This window comes from Canis lupus, chromosome 1, assembly GCF_003254725.2.
Source record: "Canis lupus dingo isolate Sandy chromosome 1, ASM325472v2, whole genome shotgun sequence".
NCBI classification, from domain to species: Eukaryota; Metazoa; Chordata; class Mammalia; order Carnivora; family Canidae; genus Canis; species Canis lupus.
The window spans coordinates 116,509,256-116,515,859 of NC_064243.1; the positions used below are offsets into that span (position 1 = coordinate 116,509,256).

General features: G+C 36.3%; 1 long non-coding RNA gene across 1 annotated transcript in view; it reads right to left on the bottom strand.

Annotated features, from left to right (window-relative positions):
* Positions 1–3,272: 3,272 nt before the first annotated feature.
* LOC118351829 (uncharacterized) overlaps positions 3,273–6,604 on the bottom strand; it is a 54,036-nt gene continuing 50,704 nt past the window's right edge. Inside the window, exon 5 of the long non-coding RNA XR_004807970.2 lies at positions 3,273–3,383. This is a non-coding gene — a long non-coding RNA (uncharacterized LOC118351829). The remainder of the gene's footprint in view (positions 3,384–6,604) is intronic.

The window sequence follows — 6,604 nt, forward strand, 5'->3', positions numbered from 1 at the left end:
CCAGAGAAATCATATGGGAAGGAATCCTACGTGAAAATAGTTCAGCAGAACTTTGAACAGTGTTACTGAAGGCCCTTAATTATTTATAACATATATTTACTACATACGTTGTTACTATTTATAATAAAATGCAGTGGAGGGATCCCTGGGTGGCGCAGCGGTTTGGCGCCTGCCTTTGGCCCAGGGCGCGATCCTGGAGACCTAGGATCGAATCCCACGTCGGGCTCCCGGTGCATGGAGCCTGCTTCTCCCTCTGCTTATGTCTCTGCCTCTCTCTCTCTCTCTCTGTGACTATCATAAATAAATAAAAATTTTAAAAAAATAAATAAATAAAATAAAATAAAATGCAGTGGAAATTTGAATAAGCTTACACACACACACACACACACACACACATATAATTTAGGTCCTCTGTCTTACAGAAGGGGATAGCAATTGCCAGTGGATAATAAATGGAAACATGCTTGTCCAGGGCTTGCAGATAATTTGGAAGGAAAAAAAAAATGTGAGGGATAAGGAAAAATCAGACATGATAAAAATTCAGACTTGAGAGGGTCATAGAAAATATGCCTTGTCTGACCAGAATATTATGAAATTTAGCCTTTAGTAATAATTATCTATGCTTAGAGGGATTTGAGGGTTTTCTAGGTGTTGGGTTGTGTTTGTTTGTTTGTTTGTTTGTTTGCATGTCGGCAGTTTGAACATACTAGAATAAAATAAATAGGTAAGATTACAGAGTCTATATTCATAACTATGAGAATCTAGTAAGTTTCATTTGAATAAACCTATATCTATATAAGTAAATAGTATATGCTAACAATGGCAACTGACAATTATATTCACAATTGAGGGTGCAAGCCTGTGTATGTAGTGAGTGGGGAGGTGTGTTATAACAATCTGTTCTAACCTCAACCAACCAAAGATGTTGGGAATGTGTAGGTCACTTTTTCTTGGATAGTCTACTCTCCTATGTTTCTTCTCCTATACATTTCAAAAAAATAGAAATTATCTGGCATCCCTCCGTGTGCTATCCTGCCTCCTGATTTACTGATTATATCATGAAATAGTCTTGTTTTGTTTGCAATAGAGCATTGTGTGTAAGTAAGCATACTTACTGTTACACATATACATAGTATTTATGTTTTATACATCTTGTGTATAAGGTACTAGAAAATCTGGACTAATGGACAGTGTTTTAAACAGCTAAACTTAAAAGTACAGTTATAAACTCACAGATGACTAGGTTGTTTTTTCACCTAAGAGAACTTCCAATATAGGAGGTTATATAAACAAATCAAAAGTATTTTTATAAGTAAGATCTTCAAAAAAAAGGGGGGGGGGATCCTTGGGTGGCTCAGCAGTTTTAGCCCCTGCCTTCGGCCCAGGGCATGATCCTGGAGTCCTGGGATCGAGTCCCACATTGGGCTCCTTGAATGAAGCCTGCTTCTCCCTCTCCCTGTATCTCTGCCTGCCTCTCTCTTTCTCTGTGTCTTTCATGAATAAATAAGTAAAATCTTTTTTTTTTAAGTATAAAAAAGTATTTTTATAGTAATCATTGAGAATCTCTACATATTTATGCTCTTAGCTATTTCCCAAGATCTCCCCAATTTCTATTCTCCTATCATAATTAATTCATACGCCCACCAAACTATATATCACTTATAGGAGGGGATGGAATGGGATGTTATTAGAAGAGACACATTGCAACAGTATTCATTGTAATGAAAACTTTAAAAACAGGTAGGCCAGTCCCAGACTCCTTTGGTATCCTAGGACAAACCAAATATCCTAAACCTATATTTCACATTATTTCCTTGATTGCCAATCCTATAGTAAGCCCTCCTCATTCAAGTCTCAGCAATGTAATGTATCTCAGTTGGCTGAAGAGGGAAGGGGCAAAAAAGATATTATGCAAATGTTTGGTCATAAAAACTTACCCTACTTGAAGTGTCCCTGCCAAAATTCAAAGAAATGGCTGATGTGAAGTTTTCTATATGATTTTTCTCTTTAAATTTATAATGTTTAACTTTTCCATTTAAAATCAAGTCCACTCAATTTAATTTTATAAATACACTACAGTTTTCTTGTTTTAACCACCAAATTTGTGGTGATTTTTATGGCAGCTCCAGGACATTAATACAGATTTTGGTACCAGGAAATGGGGCTTTACTAAAACACCTAAAAATAAGGAAGTGGGTTTGGGTAGTGAATAGAGGCTGGAAGAATTTTAAGCCACATGATAGAAAACCCTAGATTGCTTTAAAGATTTTATTTATTCATGAGACACACACACACACACACATACACACACACACAGAGGCAGAGACACAGGAAGAGGGAGAAGCAGGCTCCATTCAGGAAGCCCGACATGGGACTCAATCCCAGGTCTCCAGGATCAGGCCCTGGGCTGAAGGTGGCGCTAAACCCCTGAGCCACCCAGGCTGCCCTCTAGATTGCTTTCAATAGACTGTAAGGCTGAAGGATGTAAGGTGTAGGCTCAGGAAGAAAAAAGTAAGGTTAAGAAAGCTATTTTCTTATAGGATACATACATCCTCATGAACAGAATGTTATTACAAATATTAACATTTAATAGTACTTCTGGTGAGAGCTCAAAAGGAAATGAGAAAACTAGTACTGGAAACTAGTGGAAAGATGATTTGTATTACATAGTGGCAGAAAACTTGGCTGAATTGTGTTTTTTAGCTGTGTGAAAAGCAAACTTATAAGTGATAAATTTGAATACTTGGCTAAAGAAATTTCCAAGGTAATTGTTGAAGGCAGAAACTGATGTATTCTTACCGCTTATAGTAAAATATGAAAGAAAAGAAAAATTGAAGAAGGAAGTACTATGCAAAAAGGAACCAAGGTCTGATTATTTGGGGAAAATTCTCATCCTAGCCAAACTGCAAAGGATGTTGAAATTAGGATATTTGCTGGAGAAAGCTTGCTCTAGAGAGAGGATGTACCTGGATAACCTTAGCTGAAGAGATTAGGTATGTGACGCATGGATCCAATCAACCATCTCAATAGAAATGAATAGAGATGGTTGCCCAAGAGTGATGTCTTCTTTCTTTCTCTTTCTTTTTCTTTTTTCTTTCTTTCTTTCTTTCTTTCTTTCTTCTTTCTTTCTTTCTTTCTTTCTTTCTTTCTTTCTTTCTTTCTTTTTTCTTTCTTTCTTTCTTTCTCTTTTTTCTCTTTCTTCTTTTTTTCTTTCTTTCTTTCTTTCTTTCTTTCTTTCTTTCTTTCTTTCTCTTTCTTCTCTTTCTTTCTTTCTTTCTTTCTTTCTTTTTTTCACATTCTTTCTTCCTTTCTTTCCTATCTTTCCTTTCTTTTCTTTCCAGTGTGGGCAGTTTGTCCTCCCTCTTGTCTGATTGTGTGGATTCCTGTGACAAACAGAGGAGGCCCACACCCCACAGTGTCTTTGCAAATTTCTTATCAGCAGAAACACTGCTAGCTTGGACTGACACAAACAGAAACAGGATGAAATAACAGAAGGCTATCAGATTTCCAAAATTCTACAGGCAGGAAATAGGCTGATACTCAACATAAGCATGTGTTACCCTTCAAGAAAAGAGGAAGAAAGACCGTAGAGCCATGGACCTTAAAGGCAGAGAGATCCAACCTGGAGGGTAGAGTCTCAGGACATAGTGGAGGGGATTTCTATCAGGCCTTGAAAACTAATGGAATTTGGTCCACTGGATTTTGAACTTTGTTGGGACCAGGACTTTTTGTGTGTTTATTCACCATCCATATAGTTACTTTGGTGGAATGTCTGTTTATTTTGTCTGTTTTCTAATTGGGTTATGTGGGAATCTTTACTGTTGAGTTTTGAGAGTTCCTTATATATATGAGATATTATTACTTCATGAAATATATGATTTACAAAGATTTTCCTTTAGAGGGTAGGTTGTCTTCTCGTCCTCTTAGCAAAGTCTTTCACATAGCAAAAGATTTTAATTTTGATGAGACTAATTTATCAAATTTCTCTTATGAATTATGCTTTTGGTATCAACTCTAACATCTCCTTGCCTAGCTCTGAATTCCCCCAGTTTTTTCTTTGTTTTTTCTTGCAAGTTTTATAGTTTTATATGTTTAAGTCTGCAATTCATTTTGAGTCAATCTGTGTTATGTGATTGTGATCATATATGATATTATTGAGTTATAATGTGTAAGACTTAGAGGATTTTTTTTTATATAAAGTTTGGAATAATCTGATTTTTTTTTAAGATTTTATTTATTCGTAAGAGACACAGAGAGAGAGGCAGAGACACAGGCAGAGGGAGAAGCAGGCTCCGTGCAGGGAGCCTGATGTGGGACTCAATCCTGGGACTCCAGGATCACTCCCTGGGCTGAAGGCAGGCGCTAAACCACTGAACCACCCAGGGATCCCCCAGAATAATCTGATCTTAAAAGAAAGAATAACCTGGTTTATATTTACTATGATAGACAAAGATATGACCTCACAAATATATCCACATGTTAATTCCTGGAACTTGTGAATTTCCAGGTCACATAGCAAGGAGATTTAAGATTGCAGATGAAATCAAGGTTGCTAACCAATGATTTAAATACATCATTCTGGATTATTCACATGGGTATGATGTAATCACAGAGATCTTTTTAAAGATGGAAAAGAGAGACTGAAGAGGAAGTCAGAATGATGCATTTTGAGGACTCTACTTCTTGTTGCCTGCTTGGAAGATGAAGACCAAGATGGCTATGAGCCATCTAGAAGCTGGAAAGAAGAAAGAAGAAGAAGAAAAGAAAAGGAGAAGAAGAAAGAAGGAGAGGAGGAGGAGGAGGAGGAGGAGGAGGAATAATTATAAAGAGGAGGAAGATGGAGGAAAAGCTAGAAGTTTCCACCTGAGCCTCCAAAAGGTCATAAAGGAGTGCAAACTACCCTCAGTTTGCTTTTAGCCCATTGAGACTCATGTTGGACTTCTAATATATAAAACTATAAAATAATAAATTTGGGTTTTAAGTCATTTGTTACAGCAGCAATAACACATTTACAAAAATTCTTCTGGGATTTGGATAGGAATTGCATTTAAACCTGTATATCAATTTGGAGTAAACTGACATCTTTACTGTGCTTGTCCTTCCTATCCATGAACACACTGGTGTTTATATATATTTTGGTCTTTTATTTCTTTCATAAGTATGCATAATTTTCAGCATAAAAGTCCTATATGTGCTTTGTTTTACACCATGTATTTTTGAGTGATTATAAATAGTATATATTTTTTAATTTCGTGTCCGTGTGTCCCTTGATAATATATAGAAATGCAACTGATTATTGTATGTTTGTATTATGCTTTGTGACTTTTCTGAACTCAGTCATTGGTTCTAGAAATTTAATGACTCGTTGAGTTTTTCTACATAGATAATAACACTTTTACTTACTATCTATAAGCCTTTTTTTTTTAATTTTTATTTATTTATTTATGATAGTCACACAGAGAGAGAGAGAGAGGCAGAGACATAGGCAGAGGGAGAAGCAGGCTCCATGCACCGGGACCCCGATGTGGGATTCGATCCCGGGTCTCCAGGATCGCGCTCTGGACCAAAGGCAGGCGCCAAACCGCTGCGCCACCCAGGGATCCCTCTATAAGCCTTTTAAAAAAAATTTTTTTTAAATTTATTTATGATAGGCACACACAGTGAGAGAGAGAGGCAGAGACACAGGCAGAGGGAGAAGCAGGCTCCATGCACCGAGAGCCCGACGTGGGATTCGATCCCGGATCTCCAGGATCGCGCCCTGGGCCAAGGACAGGTGCTAAACCGCTGTGCCACCCAGGGATCCCTCTATAAGCCTTTTATTGCATTTTTTCCCCTCTTGCATCTGCAAAAACTTAGATTACGTCAAGAATAGTTAGAACAGAAATTCTTGCTTCTTGATCTTCAAGAAAAACGATTTAGTATTACAGCATTAAGTATAATATTAGCTGTAAGTTTTTTTGTAGATACTTTTTTATCAGTTTGAAGAATTTTCCCTCTATTCCTGTTACTCTGAGGTTTTATCATGAATCAAAGTTGAAGTTGTTCAAATGTTTGTTCTGTATCAGTTGATTTCATTGTGTTGACATTTTTCCTTCTTTAGTTAGTTGAAATGGTAGATTACTTTGATTGATTTCCAAATATTGAGCTAGCATTGAATCCCTGGAATAAACCCCACTTGGCCATGTAAAATTCTTTTTACATATTATTGAATTATCTTTGTTAATGTTTTTTTTTAAGGATTTTTTTGTGTCTGTATTCATAACGTATGGTGGATTGTGTATTACTTCTTTTATATTGTCTTCGGTGTCAAGGTAATACTAGTATTTTATTTTCTGAAAGAGATTGTGTTCTTTAAAAATTTGGTAAAATTCTCAAATGAAATTAACTGACCCTAGAGGTTTCTTTTTGGAAAATACATTATATAGATTAAATTTCCTTAATAGTATTTTGGCTATTCACATTATTTCATACTGAGTGTGTTGCGGTAGTTGTGATTCAAGTACGTTTTCATTTCATCTAAGTTGTCAAATTTATATGTGTAGAATTGTTCGTAATATTCCCTTATTATCCTTTTCATGTCTGCAAAGTAGTGATATCCCCTATT